The sequence below is a fragment of the Momordica charantia genome, assembly GCF_013281855.1.
Source record: "Momordica charantia cultivar OHB3-1 chromosome 11 unlocalized genomic scaffold, Mcharantia_2.0 BLBB01000011.1, whole genome shotgun sequence".
Taxonomy (NCBI): domain Eukaryota; kingdom Viridiplantae; phylum Streptophyta; class Magnoliopsida; order Cucurbitales; family Cucurbitaceae; genus Momordica; species Momordica charantia.
In genome coordinates this window covers 14,704,074-14,721,827 of record NW_028275159.1, presented here as the reverse complement: position 1 = coordinate 14,721,827, position 17,754 = coordinate 14,704,074, and the positions used below count along the sequence as shown (strand labels likewise).

Genomic DNA, 17,754 nt, shown 5'->3' with positions numbered 1-17,754 from the left:
CATATTTTTCTAGAACTTGCTGGTGAATGCATTTTGTGACCACTTGTTTGAATTGGTGTCTTAAGATGATAAGGGAAATGTAGGTTTACCCACAATTTGAGACTTCTAAAGAGCCTACCTCGTTATATTTCCCTTTAGAGAGCCATATTTGAGCCTAATTTTCCATTCTTTTTCTTGGATTGAACACGTTTATTAGCCATGAGGTCTGTTTCGGATATTATCCTCCCTATTTCTTTCTTTACCAGTGTCAAGACAAGGGAGGAAAAGTTGCATGATCTAGTTTGCTTCGGTTCAAGCCAACTTTGTAAGCTACACAAAAAAAGTATGGTTGAAAAGAAAATGAAAAAAAACACAAAAGAAAAGAAGTTTGGTTGGAAAAGGAAAAAAAAAAAAGAAAAAAGAGTTATATAAGCGTATTCTCTCTTCTTTGCTAGTAATGTAAAGAAAGCATTTGGAGAATTATCTTCCAAGGAGAAATAAATTATTGTGTTTCTCTAGAGTGTTAGTGTTCAATGGTGCATTATAATCATTGTTCATTGGCTTCAGTACATTATGTAGTTAGCATGCAACCTAATTTCTCCTTTGTCTTAATTTTGAGCCTCTTAAATTCCTATTACCTCACCTTTAGCTAAGCCTCGTTACAACCTTTATCAAAGTCCCTTTGATTTTGTGCATTCAATTCATATTTGAGAGGGGAGATTTGATTCACTTGCAAGCTTATGGTAATAATGTGCTTTGTTCTAATTCTGAGAGTTAAAACACCTTGAAAATTTGTTGAGAGATTTGAGTGAAATCCTGTGAGAGTGTTGAGTCTTTGCTTTTAATTTCAAGAAGTTGATGAGATGCTTGAGTTTTTTATTTTTCAAAATATTTTGTTCACTACACTTAATCTCTTAATTGTCATCTGGAATGATCTCGTAGAATGTGTGATTGACTTACCGATATTTTTTTGGAGCATAAAAGGTTGAAAGGGTTTAGGAAAGGGAGTCAGTATGTTGAGTTACGAGATGTTCCGAGATGAGCGTGTTATAGGTGTCGGTTGTCTGCTTGGGTTTTAGTTGTCAATAACTAGTTTTGTTTGCTTGAGGACAAGCAAAAAGCTATGTTTGGGGGTTCTAAGTCTCAATTTATATATATAAAAAGAAAAAGTAATCTCAATTTTGAAAATCCAAGCCCATTGTTTGGTCCTGAAATGGACAAGCTTGGAAGGCGCGTAGGTCGGAGTGAATGAGACGACTTCTATGTCTTGAAGAACCTCCTCTTGCCCCGAGAGTACCTGCAAGACAAGATTAGCACTCCGACGAGCAAGTTAGTTTTTATCCGATCTAACTTGCCGAGTAAAGCTGAATTTTCGTACCTTGCATTAAAGGCAAGTGTTACTATTTATAGAAACTGGACCCGACAGGAATTCTGACATAGCCTAAAAACATGGCGTGTTGTCGGGTTTAAGAAACACTGTTACGTATGCAAATTTAGGTCGACTCGTCTCACTTAGGTCATGCCATCAATCCCGACCTCAGTGGACTCGAGCAACTTGTTATACTTTAAATGGATTCCGGTTCAGGTGCCTTTACGATGTGGACACGTGGCAGGTGAAAATCTACATCCAACATTGGCCCCCACTTCGGCGAGACGAAGGTCGGCAGCGAAGTACTCCGAGGTAGCTGGAGCTAAGTAAAACCCACGTGTCAATGTGTGATGTCACGAATGTCGTCGGCCCTAATTTCTGTCTCGAGAACTCAAACGTCGCCACGAGGAGTGCCCATCGTGGACAAATCTTGTCATCGATTCCTTCTTGATCGTACGATCCTCGTGCCTCCAGACTACTTTATAAAAAGTGGAGTTCTTTTGCCTCACTTTTCACTTCGAAGTTTCTTGAATACCTCGGCCGTCGTCTAAGTCAGGCACTCTCCCTCTTCCATTACATAACTTTTATGCGTCTCGGTTGTTCTAACCATGAGTAGCTCGTCGCGTGATTCGTCGTCCAAATCGACTAGCTCTTCGAGCACAAAGAGTGTCTTAGGAGATCAGAACCTGGCCTCCACCTCGGGAAATCCAAACTTAGCTTCCACCTTAGGAAACCTTAACCTAGCTTCCACCTCAGGAAATCCTATGGCTAACCTGGTAGTTGAGCTTCCTCCCTCAAGCTACTCGGTAGGTAAACTGGCCGAGCTTCATAAAACGTACCTCATCCCTGATTCCATAGAGCTTAGGGTTCCTAAGGTCGGCGAATATGATAAGTGCCAAGGTTGCTCGGGTTTACAAAGCTAGAGGTCCTTCTAGGATTCTTGCAAACATTCACCAAAACGACTAACTTACCGACTGATTCTAACCAAGAGTAAGGTCAGAAGATGAATCACTCTTAGATCGGACTTAGAATCTACGATGGTCACTCCTAGATCCTAAGACGACTCACTCCAGAATTAGCTTGATCGAGACTAATCCAATGAATCGGTTTAACATCAAACCTAAAGCAAGATTTGAAAGAAGCAACACCAAAAGTGTTAAGGAACAAAAGTTCTTGAATTTCAATATGTTTTTAATCTGCCAAAACAAGGTGATTACAAGCCTTTAAATAGGCCAAAGGGTCGTTCAACATGAGGAACACCAAAAGTCTTTCAAATCCTTTTTAATGCAAATTGTAGAAAATAAGACATGCAAATTAAAACATGATTGCACATCAAACAAGACAACTAAATGATATGAACCAAAGTGTCTTAGTCTTCAAGAGTTAAAGCAAGTTGTTGGAGAATCCTATGTCCAAGTTGACAACAAATTGGAGTTGCATTAAATGCACTCTAGTGTCATTTATGGCAACCTCAAGTTGCATTGAATTAAGTCAAGAACAAGTCCAACTTCATTTACTACAAACTCAAGTTGCATTAATGGAAGTCTAAGTTGAACTCAAGATGCATTAAATGAACAAGACTTCAAAGTACTTGAAAGTAGTTCAAACTCCAATTCATTCACTCTTGAAGGGTTACAAACTCTTGGTTTTATGGTGGAGGAGTTTCATTCTTGGATTTAAAGCATGTTTAATTGTATTTTCAGTTTTAAACCTTTGCATTTATGTGTTTTAAGTTTTATTTGTGTTAGTGGTGGTTATGGTATTGATGTAGTAGGGAGTTACAACCTTTACAATTCTTTTAGGTTACTTGAAGGGTTGTTTTGGAGGCTATAAATAGCCTAGCTCAACCTTGGAAAAAAAAACAGATTTGAGATTTGAGTTTTGAGATAATGAAATTTAAGCTTATTGAGCCATGAGCTTTTCCTTTGCATTTCTTGGTTTTAGAATTGCATGCTAGAATCATTCATGTAGCCTTGATCAAGCTATCTTGTGGAGTGGTTCGAATCTTGAGTTTAGAAACAAGTTTTCTCTACTCTTGATATTGATCATCAAGGTAAATCCGTTCTAACTTCTTCCTTGGGTTGACATCATCTTGATTTGGGGGTTTTAGCACTTGTGATCTAGGGGTTTGCATAACCATAAGGGTTCTTAGATCCAATTGGCTATTGTTTTCTTATCACTAAATGTGAATCCAAAAACGTAGAATTGCTTTAAATTGTCTTGGAAATCACATGTAGGAGGCGCTTCACATTTGGATGAGATTTGACAAGCTTTGACATCACAAACTCCCAAGAGGTGCAATCTGCAAAGGCACCTGTTCACAAATCTGCACACTTTTTTTGTCCTCCATGCCATCTCTCAAAATAGACAACTTTTCCCGTGCCATCTTTGCTCCATTCTCTTCTTGACTCATTAAATTAACATTGTAAAGAATTTTGGCCTCAGAAATCTGTCTCCTTGTGTGCATTAGCTAGCCTTTGAAGATGTATTATGAAAAACTCTTGAATCTTCTTTGCTTTGCTTCTTGTAATTGGTCACAAATTGATTCGTATCAGAATACCTCTAGGATCCCCTTCCTGGCTGCGTCAGTTTTTACTCTCAGATGTTCAATAGGGGGGTTAGACTTCCTCTTCATCCATTTATTCAAAGGTTCCTTAGCGCGGTCAACCTCGCCCCAGCTCAACTCTCTCCTAACGGATGGTCTACCGTGCTTGGGGCTTACGTGCTGTGGTGGGTCACCCGAGACAAGAAGAAGGATCGACTTACCGTAGATCAGCTCTTAGCCACCCACACAATCAAAGCCTCCAACAATGGAGATGGTAGGTATTACCTCTCTGCTCGTATGAATGTAGGTCAGCTCATTAGGAAACCCTATTCTAATAAGAACTGGAAGGAGTGTTGGTTCCTTGCCTCCGGTGATTGGCTCGTAGAAATGAAGAGGTGAGCCGATCTGCCACGTCCTAGTACAGTTCGGACGTAGATAAGTGTCCTAGGCAAGTTAGGTCCTTTCAGGCTTTCGCGCTTCATTTTCTGACGATACTTTGTGATGCAGCTCTGTTGTCTTCCATCCCGAGGATAAGCAACAAATTGTGGGAGATCGTCAAACGTGCCTAAGGTTGGAACCTGGGATACGCTTTGTGATGTGAATCAACGAAGCACCATTGTCATGCCTCAAGGACCCATAACGAGATCAAGAGCCAAGAAGCTATAACAAGCTTTACTTTCTCATGTTCAATACTTGGTGAGCTCGGCTAGGGATGATCAAGAGAGAGATTGAAATTTTCAAGTCAATATCTTCCAAGTAGAGCTTAAGGGAGGCGTTGCATTAAATGAACTCTAAGTTCATTTAAATGAGCTGAAGTTGAAGTGGAGTTTAACTCAAGTTGCATTCAATAAAGCCAAGCTCAATTCAAGGAACTCAAGTTGCATTAAATGAACTTAAGTGCATCTCAAGCTTCATTTATTGCAAGTCATCCATCAATTAATGGAACTACACTTCAAACTACTTCAAGTGAAGCTTCATTTATAATTGGGAGGTTACAAAGACTTTGAAGGGTGACCAAGACTTCAATTCTCGGATTTAAACCTCTTTTTATTATATTTTCAGTTTTAAACATTTCATTTATGTGTTTTAAGTTACTACACTTCAAACTACTTCAAGTGAAGCTTCATTTATAATTGGGAGGTTACAAAGACTTTGAAGGGTGACCAAGACTTCAATTCTCGGATTTAAACCTCTTTTTATTATATTTTCAGTTTTAAACATTTCATTTATGTGTTTTAAGTTACATTTTAGCTAGTGGATGTTATGGCAATCATGTAATTGGGAGTTACAACCTTTCAAATGCCTTTAGGTTACTTTTAGGGTTGTTTGGAGGCTATAAATAGCCTAGTTTGTTTCCTTTGAAATACAGATTTTGGATGTTGAATGAAAGTTGCTATTTTGCTTCAAAAGCCTAGAGCTTGTTTTTCTTTGCAATTCTTGAGTGTTAGATTTGCATGCTAGAGTCATTCAAGTAGCCTTGATCAAGCTATCTTGTGGAGTGGTTCGAATCTTGAGTTTAGAAACAAGTTTTCTCTACTCTTGATAGTGATCATCAAGGTAAATCCGTTCTAACTTCTTCCTTGGGTTGACATCATCTCGATTTGGGGGTTTTAGCATTTGTGATCTAGGGGTTTGCATAACCATAAGGGTTCTTAGATCCAATTGGCTATTGTTTTCTTATCATTTGGTATCATAGCACTAGGCTCTAGATCGGATATATGTTTCCGTTTTCGTATTGCTCTTGTTCTTTGTTTTGAAGTTTTTGTTCTTATTGTTCATCTTGTTACATTCTGTCCACGTATCTAAAATACAAAAAAAGTGTCATTTCCATTATTTGTTTCGTCTTGTTGTCTTCTATGAGTTTGTAGATCTCTGTCTTATCTACAACTTTGTCTTCTTTCATATCTTCTGATTCAATTTTGTTCTGGGTGAAAAGTTCGAAAATTGGCATTCTGTTATGGAAAACTGCTATACCCGAGAGCATGTGATCTTCTTTGTTCTTTATATTTTTTTCACTTGCAAAGCATGCTAGATCTGATTTGTGTTGTTGAAATAGCCTATTTGTGTTAATCTGGCTGTTGGTATTAAATCATATCAGTTATATTTTGATTTATTTCCACAACTAACCGTTACTCATTAAATTCTTGGCGGTTACAATTGTCTCAATTAATTTCCAGCAATTTGTTGTTCAAATGCTCATGATGTTTTTCTTGTGTAACTCATATCTGTTATAAAAGGCTGAATTAAACTCCATAAGATCACAAAGTAGCCTTAATTGTTCAAGAGTTACATTTTCATCTTGTTCCATCTTAATTATTCTGGTCATTTTCTTTCTTAAGCTTGTTTCTGATATGAGTTTTGAATTTACTCCTATATCAAGTTATTTGAGTGATTTCTTTGTGTGTCTTATCTAATCACTTGAGTTGCAGTCTTGCTCATCGGCTTACTTTTCAATATTGGAGTGTACTTTGCTGAGAGGGTGAGATTGAGCGTTTGTGAGGGAGTGATTCATTGTTTGAGTGTTAAACACGAGTGAAATTCATTAACGAGTGGAAACACGTGAGGGAGTGCTTGTGAGGTCCATTTCTTGTTACTTTAACTTGTTTTGCAGCATGTCCAATCCTAAAGATAATACCATTCCCGATGCCTGAAGGAGAGAGGCACTAGAAGGAACTATGGAACGATTGATTCGTGGCATGGAGGCTTTGACAAAACGGATAGGATGGTTGGAGGCTCAAAACCAAGCTCCGGAGAGAATTCCACCACCACGTGTTGTAGATGAGGATGATTTATGAAGGTGATGGATCTGATCATTGAGAGGACGATCAAGTTACAGTCTTGGCGGCTCCAAGACGGGGAAAGAGACATATTGGTCGTGGCTTAGATCGAGGGCGAGGCCGAGGAAGAGGCTACCATAATCTCCAACGGAGAGCTCCACGGGAGGATGCTCAAGTTGACCGAAACTTGGGAAATATCAAATTGAAGCTTCCAAAGTTCTATGGTAAGACTGATCCGGAGGCTTACATTCAATAGGAGAAGCAAGTGGAGTACGTATTTGACTGCCACAATTTTAGCGAAGAAAAGAAGGTAAAACTATGTATTGCTCAATTTAAAGATTATGCAATAACATGGTGGGACAAATTGATGTCAAGTAGGAGACGAAATCTTGAGGCGCCAATCGATTCATGGTATGAATTCAAGGAGTTAATGAGAAGGCGGTTTGTTCCTAGACATTTCCCGGGACACGGCGCAAAAGCTACAAGTGTTGAGACAAGGTAGCAAGTCGGTGGAGGACTATTACAAGGAGATGGATTTGTTGATGGATCGACTTGATCTTGAAGAGGATATGAAGAATCTCATGGCACGATTTCTGAATGGCTTAAACAAGGAGATTGCTGATAAGGTTGATCTACAACCTTACTTTAACATAGAGGAGATGTTGCATATTGCCATAAAGATCGAGAAGCAACTCCAACGAAAGTCCCAAAGGTATTCTACTAAACCTTCTTCAAGTACTTCTACATGGAAAATGGTTAGTAAGCATGCTGAATATAAGTCTAAGACCCGAGAGTTAAGTGAGAAACCTAAGGATAAGGGAGAAACTTCTTATAAGGGGAAAGAAAAGGTTGATGAGACTAAGGAAAGAAATAGAGACATTAAGTGTTGGAAATGTCAAGGGGTTGGTCACTATAGTAGAGATTGCCCTAATAGGAGAACTATGGTCCTTAGGGAGGGAGAGTTGGTGACGGACGGTGAGGAGGAAGATGAGGTAATAGAGAAAGAAAATGATGATTGTGATAGTGAGGAGTATAGTGAAGAGGACCCTACACATATGTCCTTAGTCACTAGGAGAGCTTTAAGCACCCAAGTTAAGGAGGATAGCTTAGACCAAAGAGAGAATTTATTTCACACTAGGTGCCTTGTTCAATCTGTACCTTGTAGTATGGTGATCGACAGCGGTAGTTGCACCAATGTTGTGAGTTCAATTCTGGTCAAGAGACTTAATTTAGAGATTGAACCACATCCTAGACCGTATAAGCTTCAATGGTTGAGTGATTGTGGGGAGGTAAGGGTGAATAAGCAAGTTCTTGTTTCTTTTACCATTGGAAAGTATGCTGACTTTGTTTTGTGTGATGTTGTCTCAATGCATGCCGGAGATATTTTGTTAGGGAGACCATGGCAATTTGATTGTCGGGTAATGTATGATGGACATGCTAATCGTTATCATTTTACTCATAATGGTAGGAAAACTACTCTTGTACCTTTGTCTCCAAAAGATGTATATGTTGACCAATGTAAACTTGAAACAAAAAGGCAAGAGGTTGATGCAAAAGCAAAAGAAATGAAAGAAAAAGAATTGAGAGAAGAAAAGAGTTTGAGTGAAAAGCAAGAGAGTAGCAATCGACCTAGTGAGAAAAATGAGAGAAAAGCCAAATGTGTGAGCTTGTGTGCTAGAATGGGTGAGGTTAGGAATGCTTTGATTGCAAAACGAAATATCCTTGTACTTCTGTACAAAGGATCTTGTTTCCTTACTAACGAGCTTAACCCTTCTTTGCCTAGTGTTTTTGTTGCCCTTTTGCAGGAATTTGGGGAATTATTTCCCGAGGAGATGCCAAGTGGATTGCCACCACTTAGGGGGATCGAGCACAAGATTGACTTCATTCCGGGAGCAACCATTCCAAACCGTCCGGCTTATAGGACTAATCCTAGCAAGGCCGAAGAGATACAAAGGCAAGTGAATGACCTCCTTGCCAAAGGATATGTATGCGTGAGTTTGAGTCCATGTTCTGTTCCGGTTATTCTTGTACCTAAGAAAGATGGGTCATGGCGTATGTGTGTTGATTGTAGGGCTATAAACAAGATAACTATTAAGTATAGGCATCCAATTCCTAGATTAGATGATATTCTTGATGAGTTGCATGGATGTAGTCTCTTTACAAAGATTGATTTGAAATCGGGTTATCATCAAATTCGCATGCATATTAGGGATGGATGGAAAACTGCTTTCAAAACTAAGTATGGTCTTTATGAATGGTTAGTTATGCCTTTTGGACTGACTAATGCACCTAGTACATTCATGAGGTTAATGAATCATGTCTTGCGTGAATACTTAGGGAAGTTTGTGGTTGTATATTTTGATGATATTCTTGTTTACTCTAAGTCATTAAATGAGCATGTTGAGCATGTACGTTCTGTTTTGAATACTTTAAAAAAAGAGTGTTTGTATGCAAACTTAAAGAAATGTAGCTTTTGTATGGAAAAAGTTAACTTTCTTGGTTTTGTAGTTTCATCCAAAGGTGTTGAGGTTGATGAGGACAAGGTAAAGGCTATAAGGGATTGGCCTACACCTAAAAGTGTAAGTGAGGTAAGAAGTTTTATGGACTTGCGGGTTTCTATCGTAGGTTCATAAAAGACTTTAGTACAATTGCTTCACCTTTGAATGAACTTGTTAAGAAACATGTTACTTTTGTGTGGGGAGAGGACCAAGAACGTGCTTTTACCACTTTGAAAGAAAAATTGAGTTCCGCTCCACTACTTGCATTGCCTAATTTTGACTTAACTTTTGAAATTGAATGTGATGCTAGTGGGGTAGGTATAGGTGCTGTTTTAATGCAAAATCAAAGACCTTTAATGTTCTTTAGTAAGAAGTTGAATGGTGCTTCTTTGAAGTATCCCACTTATGACAAAGAACTTTATGCTTTGGTTCGTGCATTACAAACATGACAACATTATCTTTGGCCTAAAGAGTTTGTTATCCATACTGATCATGAAAGTTTAAAACACTTGAGAGGTCAAGATAAGCTCAATCGTCGCCATGCTAAGTGGGTGGAGTTCATCTAGACATTTCCTTATGTCATTAAGTATAAACAAGGTAAATAGAATGTAGTTGCTGATGCTTTGTCTCGAAGGTATGCTCTTTTTAACACATTGAATGCTAAACTACTTGGATTTGAGCATATTAAAACCTTGTACCATGATGATCCTTCTTTTGGTTCTATTTTTTATTCTCTTGAAAATGGTACTGTTTTGGATGTGTACAACTTGTTTGATGGATTTCTTTTTAGGAAAGGTAAGTTGTGCATTCCAAATTGCTCTATTCGTGAATTGTTTGTTAAAGAAGCTCATGGAGGAGGATTAATGGGGCATTTTGGAGTAGCAAAAACATGTGACATGCTTTCTGAACATTTTTATTGGCCTAGGATGAGACATGACGTTCATAAAGTTTGTGAGCATTGCATTTCATGTAGGCAAGCTAAATCTAGACTTAAACCGCATGGCTTATATTCTCCTTTGCCCGTTCCAATTGCTCCTTGGTTGGATATATCGACTTTGTCTTAGGTTTACCAAGGACTAGGAAAGGTAGAGATAATATATTTGTGGTTGTTGATAGATTTAGTAAAATGACTCATTTTATTCCATGTCACAAAACTGATGATGCTAAATACATTGCGGATTTGTTCTTTAGAGAGATTGTTCGATTGCATGGCATTCCTTACAGCATTGTTAGGGATCGGGATGTAAAATTCTTGAGTCATTTTTGGCGTGTCTTATGGGGAAAGTTAGGTACTAAGCTAGTCTATTCTACTACATGTCACCCTCAAACGGATGGTCAAACTGAGGTAGTAAATAGGACATTGATTACTATGCTTAGGGCTGTTATTGATAAAAATATCAAATCTTGGGAGGATTGTTTGCCATTTGTTGAATTTGCTTACAATAGGGCTGTCCATAGTATACTACTAAGTGCACTCCTTTTGAAATTGTTTATGGCTTTAATCCTATAACACCTCTTGATTTGCTACCTATGCCACCTACTGAATTTGTGAATTTTGATGCTAATGCTAAGGTTGAACACGTTCATAAGCTACACAAGGAGGTCAAGGAGAGGATTGAGAAGCAAAATGCCAATATTGCTTCATGAATTAATAAGGGACGAAGGCATCTCATATTCAACCCGGGAGATTGGGTGTGGGTGCACTTTCGAAAGGAGAGATTTCCAGTCCAACGACATTCTAAGCTCAATCCTAGAGGAGATGGTCCATTTCAAGTTCTCGAGCGCATCAACGACAATGCTTATAAAATTGATTTACCAGGTGAGTATGGTGTTAGTGCAACCTTTAATGTTGCTGATTTGAGTCCTTTTGATGTAGGTGATGGCTATGATTCGAGGACAAATCCTTCTCAAGAGAGGGAGGATGATGTGAACCAAGGAAGCACCATTGTCATGCCTCAAGGACCCCTAACGAGATCAAGAGCCAAGCAGCTACAACAAGCTTTACTTTCTCATGTTCAATACTTGGTGAGCTCGGCTAGGGATGATCAAGAGAGAGATGGAACTTTTCAAGTCAATATCTTCCAAGTAGAGCTTAAGGGAGACGTTGCATTAAATGAACTCTAAGTTCATTTAAAGGAGCTGAAGTTGAAGTGGAGTTTAACTCAAGTTGCATTCAATAAAGCCAAATTCAATTCAAGGAACTCAAGTTGCATTAAATGAATTTAAGTGCATCTCAAGCTTCATTTATTGCAAGTCATCCATCAATTAATGGAACTACATTTCAAACTACTTCAAGTGAAGCTTCATTTATAATTGGGAGGTTACAAAGACTTTGAAGGGTGACCAAGACTTCAATTCTCGGATTTAAACCTCTTTTTATTATATTTTCAGTTTTAAACATTTCATTTATGTGTTTTAAGTTACATTTTAGCTAGTGGATGTTATGGCAATCATGTAATTGGGAGTTACAACCTTTCAAATGCCTTTAGGTTACTTTTAGTGTTGTTTGGAGGCTATAAATAGCCTAGTTTGTTTCCTTTGAAATACAGATTTTGGATGTTGAATGAAAGTTGCTATTTTGCTTCAAAAGCCTAGAGCTTGTTTTTCTTTGCAATTCTTGAGTGTTAGATTTGCATACTAGAGTCATTCAAGTAGCCTTGATCAAGCTATCTTGTGGAGTGGTTCGAATCATGAGTTTAGAAACAAGTTTTCTCTACTTTTGATATTGATCATCAAGGTAAATCCGTTCTAACTTCTTCCTTGGGTTGACATCATCTCGATTTGGGAGTTTTAGCATTTGTGATCTAGGGGTTTGCATAACCATAAGGGTTCTTAGATCCAATTGGCTATTGATTTCTTATCACTTTGTGGGGAGAGGCTCTTGTTTCGAACTCCCACCTCTTTTCCAGCGGTCTAAGTTCGTACAACTAGCCGGACGAGCACAAGAAGCTACCCAAACCTTGGCAACGTAGGTCAGAGAAACGCAAGGCTCCAGAAGGTAACCTCTACTTTGAATGTTTGCTTGAATCCTTAGTTCACCTCGCTAATTCTTACTTCTTTCCAGGGATGGCTTCAAAGTTCCTCGCCCTCAGTAGCGGCAAACAACAACGTGTTTCAAACTCAGCTGCTCAACCTGCGGCCCCCCAAGCTCGCTAGCGCACGAGCAGTGCCAACGTCTTGACCCCCGGGCTTGCTAACTTGGCCAAGGTTCAGCCCTACAAGCTCAGCCTCTGCAGACGGTCGCGGGAGGTGAGGGGTCGGTAGTCCCTTTGTCGCGGAAGAAACAAGAAAGGGATGCGCTCTGATCAGAGGAGTTTACCTCCAAATCTCAGCCACCCACCATCGTGGTCGACTTAGAGGAAGGATCCACCCTAGAGCGGCAATCCTGCGATGGGTTTCGATTCCCATTCAAGCTCATTTTCTCTCATCCGAGCATCCGCGATGTCGCGATGAAGGTGAGATCTTCTAATTCTCGCTGTGTGGAGCGCGCCGTCCAGACGCCTGGAAATCCTGGGGACGCGTTGAGGAAGACGGTGGCTCTTGCTGCAGAGGTAGCTTCGTCTATTCTTTTCTTTGCTTTTCTCTTCTCTTGTTTTGTGTTTTTTTTTTGTTTTAACATTAGACCTTTGTAGCTGCACTACCACGCTTGCTTATATGCTTCCATGGTGAGCTCCGAGCTCGAAGGTCGAGACCTTAAAGAAGAGGAGATTCGGGCCTCATACAAACGGCGGATTGCCGAGCTCGAAGCAGAGGTGGGGCAAGTATGAGCCGAGAAGGAAGCTGAGGTCGATAGGTCTCAAGCCTTGATCATTCAGGCCCGTGCCGACCTGCAGAATGCCAAGGGGCGAGCCGAGACTACGAAGAAAGGCTAGAGGGAAGCTGAGCAGAACATGACGAGTTGGGCTTATATAGAGAAAAGGGTGAAATAATTCCCCTAACTTGACGGCCTCGCGCGCGACCTTGCAGACAAGGGCTTCTACTATGCCATTGGGAAACTCGAGACCACTTGCTTGGAAGAAGCCATCGCCGCTGCTGAGTAGGAGTATAAGGCCATCTAGGTTGATCGTCCTGCTGACGCTGGTGAGGGAGCCGAGACAACGAATGCTGACGTAGGAGCCAACAAGCCCAATGGAGATGATGCTCCCGAGGAGTAGTCCGTTCCCTTCTTTCTTCTGTTGTTCTTGAGAGATAGAAAAGAAACATTGTACCGAGCCGAGGCATATATACCTTGGCTCTATTTTCGCACACAAATTTATCTTTAATGGGATGAGAACTTGGTTTCGCGTGTTACCTTTAATTTCAACGTGTCGGAATTGTCTAGACGTCAGTTACTCTTTCCGAAGTCTTATACTTAGAGAATTTCAATTTCATTATTTAAGTTCTCAAGTCTAAACAATCTCTTCTTCGCCCAACGACTTACGAGCCGAGGTAACTCGGCTCAGCAGTGGACTCATACCATAATGGATGGCTAGGTTCTTACAAGCTGACTAGTGCTTCTAAGGTTTGAAAGATGCAACGATCCTTCTCGTTATGGATTAGCCTAGGTCATACCAAGTAGTCTTCCTTGGCCCCCATTTGACGTAGCTCGGTAGTAGTAGACGATATTAACGAGTAGAGTCGTCAAATTTTTTACAAGTTATCGGAGTTCGGCTTTCATTAATAAATGGAAATTTACACCTCAGATTACATAGTAGAAATTTATTTATTTGTTTATTTATTTTACTATTGATTATAAACCCGTAAGTACTCAGTGTTCCACGGATGGGGGAGCTGTCTCCCGTTGAGGTCGCAGTAGGTAAGCTCCAGGCTTAGGACCTTGTACGGGCGTTCCCAATTCGGTTCCAGAACTCCAACATGTTGCATCACCTTCTTAAAGACGAGGTCTCCAGGCTTGAACATTCGGACTCTTAGTGTAATGCCCCAGTGTTTAGAGTATTACGACAAGTCAACTTTCGAATGTAATGCCCCAGCGTTTAGAGTATTACGACAAGTCAACTTTCGAGGACGGAAGTTTTTTAAGGTGGGTAGTCTGTAACGCCCCGCATTCTCGGGTTAGTTTTATTTTAAGATTTAATTTGTGCCTTTGAATTCCTCCTTTATTTTCGTCGTGAAATTCTTGGAAATTCTCATTTTTGAGTTTTAATTTTTGTAAATCGGAATCAAGTTTATTTTGTTGGATTTGGATAAATTAAGTTTTATAACTTTTGAAACAGATTTTACTTAAATCTTAATTTAAAGTTTTGGAAATTTGATTTTTTCCCTTTTTTTTTTAATTCTATCCTTCGGTTATAAATTTTAGTTAATCTTTATAATAAATTTTCCAACTTTTGTTAAAATGAGTTTTCTTCTATTGAAAATGATTAAGATTTTTCCCTCTTTCATTGACATTTCCTTAGTTTGGATTTTTGGCCGTTAGATTTGTTTGAAATTAGAATTTTAGTTTCTTGTAACCCATGAGCCTTCTATTAAAAAATAATTGGGAGTTGGGCTTTTTAGTTTCTAAACAAATTAAGAACTTTCTTTAAAATTGGAATGTTGGCTTTAGTTTTAAAGCAAATTGAAGAATTTGAATTAAATAAAATAATAATAATAATAAAAAAAACAAGTGAAATCCTAGCCATCTCTTTCTCCCCCTCTCCCCACTTCTTGTTCCAGCTGTCGATCCCCCCCCCTCGATTTATGTCATCGGCCACCGTATCTCCGGTGGTGTTTCTCAACTCAAGTAGCGGCGACGACAGTAGTGTTTCCAGTGGTGGTTCTCAACCGAGTAGTAGTGGCTATTCATTCCAGTGGCGACCCGACGGCTGTACGACTCAGAACCAGCAGCGACAGATTGCGGTGGTTTTGGTGGTTCGGTTTCGGCGTTTCTGCTTCTTCGACGACCCACAATCGTGGGTATTCCGACGACGCCTCAGACAATAGCGGTCAGCAGCAGCAGCAGCGGTCGACGCTTCTCCACCATCGTCGGCAACACCCACGCGACAGATATCCCGACAGCCGCGACGGTCCACTGTGGAGGTGCATCTCCCTCGTCGTTTCATGACCTTCGCCGGCGATCCGAACACGCGAAGGTCAGATCTGCAGAAGCTCGACGACCAGCGACAACCCACAACCACAACGCAGCAGTTCAGTGACCCCGGCACTTTGATTCACAATAACGCCCCTCCCGAAGCGGACAGAAGCATTTCAGTAGGATTTTGGCAAGTTTCGACGCTTGCCCACACCAAAACGAAGCTTGATTTGAGTTACCCACCCCATTCGGCATTGATTCAACGTTGACCCACTCTTATTGGGACCCAAATCGGCATTACCCATTGCTTGTTGACAACGGAACAACAAGCTTAAGGCCCTTGGAACACAGATTTGGTAGCCCGAACCCCCTCGACGTCGACCCACTCCAAACCCAAGAGATTTTACTGTGAGGTAGTAGGGAATCCGTCGGCAAGATTTAGGCAGCATGTTAGGACCCGTGTGGTAAGTAGTTCTTACTTCGGGGATGTTTGTTGTTTGAATATGTATGAATTGGTTAGTGCTTTCGGTGTGTTTATTATTTATTAATATCTAAGTTGATTGTGTCTTTGTGAATATTGGCTCATGATTATTAGTAGTTTGAATGAAATCATGTTGGTTCTGGTTGTTTATAACTGATTTGCTTTGCGTTGTTGGAATGGATGCTTAGTGGTATTTCTGAAAGCATTATAGATTATGAATGGTTTTATTGTTGTATGGTTGTGTTTATAAAAGCATACTGAAATAATGTGGGAGAAATCTGTTGTGTTGCACATGCATGTTGAACATGTCATTTCATTTTTAGCTTACTGGTTTTTTGTTCTGGAAGCACGCTGGTTTTATTGTGAGTTGAGTGCTGCATGGGTCATGACCTAGAAAGTATGCAGTATGACTCTGGTGAGAGTTTGGTCCTTAATGAAGTGAATGGGTTATGCTATGTTCTAATTACTATGAAATTTTTAGAGTGTCGAATGCGTATATGGATATGTGTCGGCTACGTCTCTTTTGTGAATTATCTACGCTGTGGTGTGTAAAGCATGCTGAGTGTTGAGAGAAGGGTGTCCTCGTGATGTTGGATGGCCATGTCTGGATGATAGTGACATAGGTTTTGTGTATAACGTAACTTCCATTGTTGTGAGATAATTTCTGCATGGGTCATGGCTGAAAAGCATGTAGGTCTCTGGTGAGAGTTCCGGGATGTAATAAAGTAAATGGAGAACTAACAGGGCCAAAAAGGCTGGCACGTCACTAGTTGGGTATCGAGGCTCCAGGTGCAAAGGTCGGGGATCGATACCCCAACTTGGTAGAGATCAGTGTTGAGGCTCCTGGTACAAAGATTCGGGGGTTGGCGGTCAAGGACCAATACGTTGAGTAGTCGTCGATACCTTGGGGATAAATGTCAAGGGTCGATGCACAGTTCAAGGCTTTAAGGATAAATGGCAAGGTCGGCTTCTGTAGATGAGTGTCGGGCCTTGGGGATAAATGGCAAGGGCCAATACGATTCGAGGAGTTAGACTTAGAGAACTAAGATAATGTGATGCACAGTTCAAAGCCTTGGGGATAAATGGCAAGGTCGAACACCAAGCCTCTGTAGATGAATGTCGGGCCTTGGGGATAAATGGCAAGGGCCGAAACGATTCGAGGAGTGAGACTTGGAGGACTAACATAGTGTGATAGGTTAGGAGTTGCATGGAGGCCAAGAACCAATACGTTGAGTAGTAGTTGAGGCCTTGGGGATAAATGTCAAGGTCCAACGCCGAGCACCGTAGAGAAGTGTCAATGCTTTAGCTACGCGAGGTCAGGGATCCGTACGACTTGGAGGAGTAAGTCTTGGAGGAATCAAGAAAGAGCACTAGTGAGTTAAGATGTGAGGCTGAGTTTGACATGTATGGTACATTTTTAGTTTAACTTATACTTAAACTACTTCTTGAAATATGTTTCTTTCATTTAAGGCTCGAGATTAATGATAAGCATGATGTGTTGATTCTTTGATAAGCATGACACGCTGTATCCTTGATAAGCATGCTGTTTGTGCGTGACCCTTCAGATAAGGGTTGCTTACTGAGTACTGTTGTTAAGAAACCCTTGAGAGTTGGATCTAAGAACCTTGCTAATGAACAATGTTTGAGCCCGGAATTGAATGAGCTCGGACACGATTTAGATCGGTATGCTCAGGACGAACTATGGCCAACGGTCCCGCACCTTCCCCTGAACACTTCTTGAAACCTGCAAAACAAAGTTAGCACTCCGACGAGCAAGTTAGTTCTAGTCCGAGCTAACTTGCCGAGTCTACTTAGGATTCCGTACCTTGCATTTAAGGCAAAGGTTTCTATTTATAGAAACTGGGCCCAACAGGGGTTCTGACACACCCTAAAATCGCGGCGTGTTGTCGGGTACGGAAGGGATATTGTTACGGACTCCGTCTAACCTCGGCTCGGCACTATAGGTTACCTACCCTATCTTCCGACCTGAGTATCTCAGAGTCAATTTCTATGTTTTGTCTGCGTGTTCAACCAACTCACCTTTTCAATCGTGACACGTGGCAGGCTAGGATTCACCTCCAACATTGGCCCCCAC

The 17,754-nt window shown here is 40.5% G+C and overlaps 1 pseudogene; it reads left to right on the top strand.

Annotated features, from left to right (window-relative positions):
* Positions 1 to 1,956: 1,956 nt before the first annotated feature.
* On the top strand, positions 1,957 to 12,935 carry LOC111025463 (uncharacterized; annotated as a pseudogene).
* The last annotated feature ends 4,819 nt before the right edge of the window (positions 12,936 to 17,754 follow it).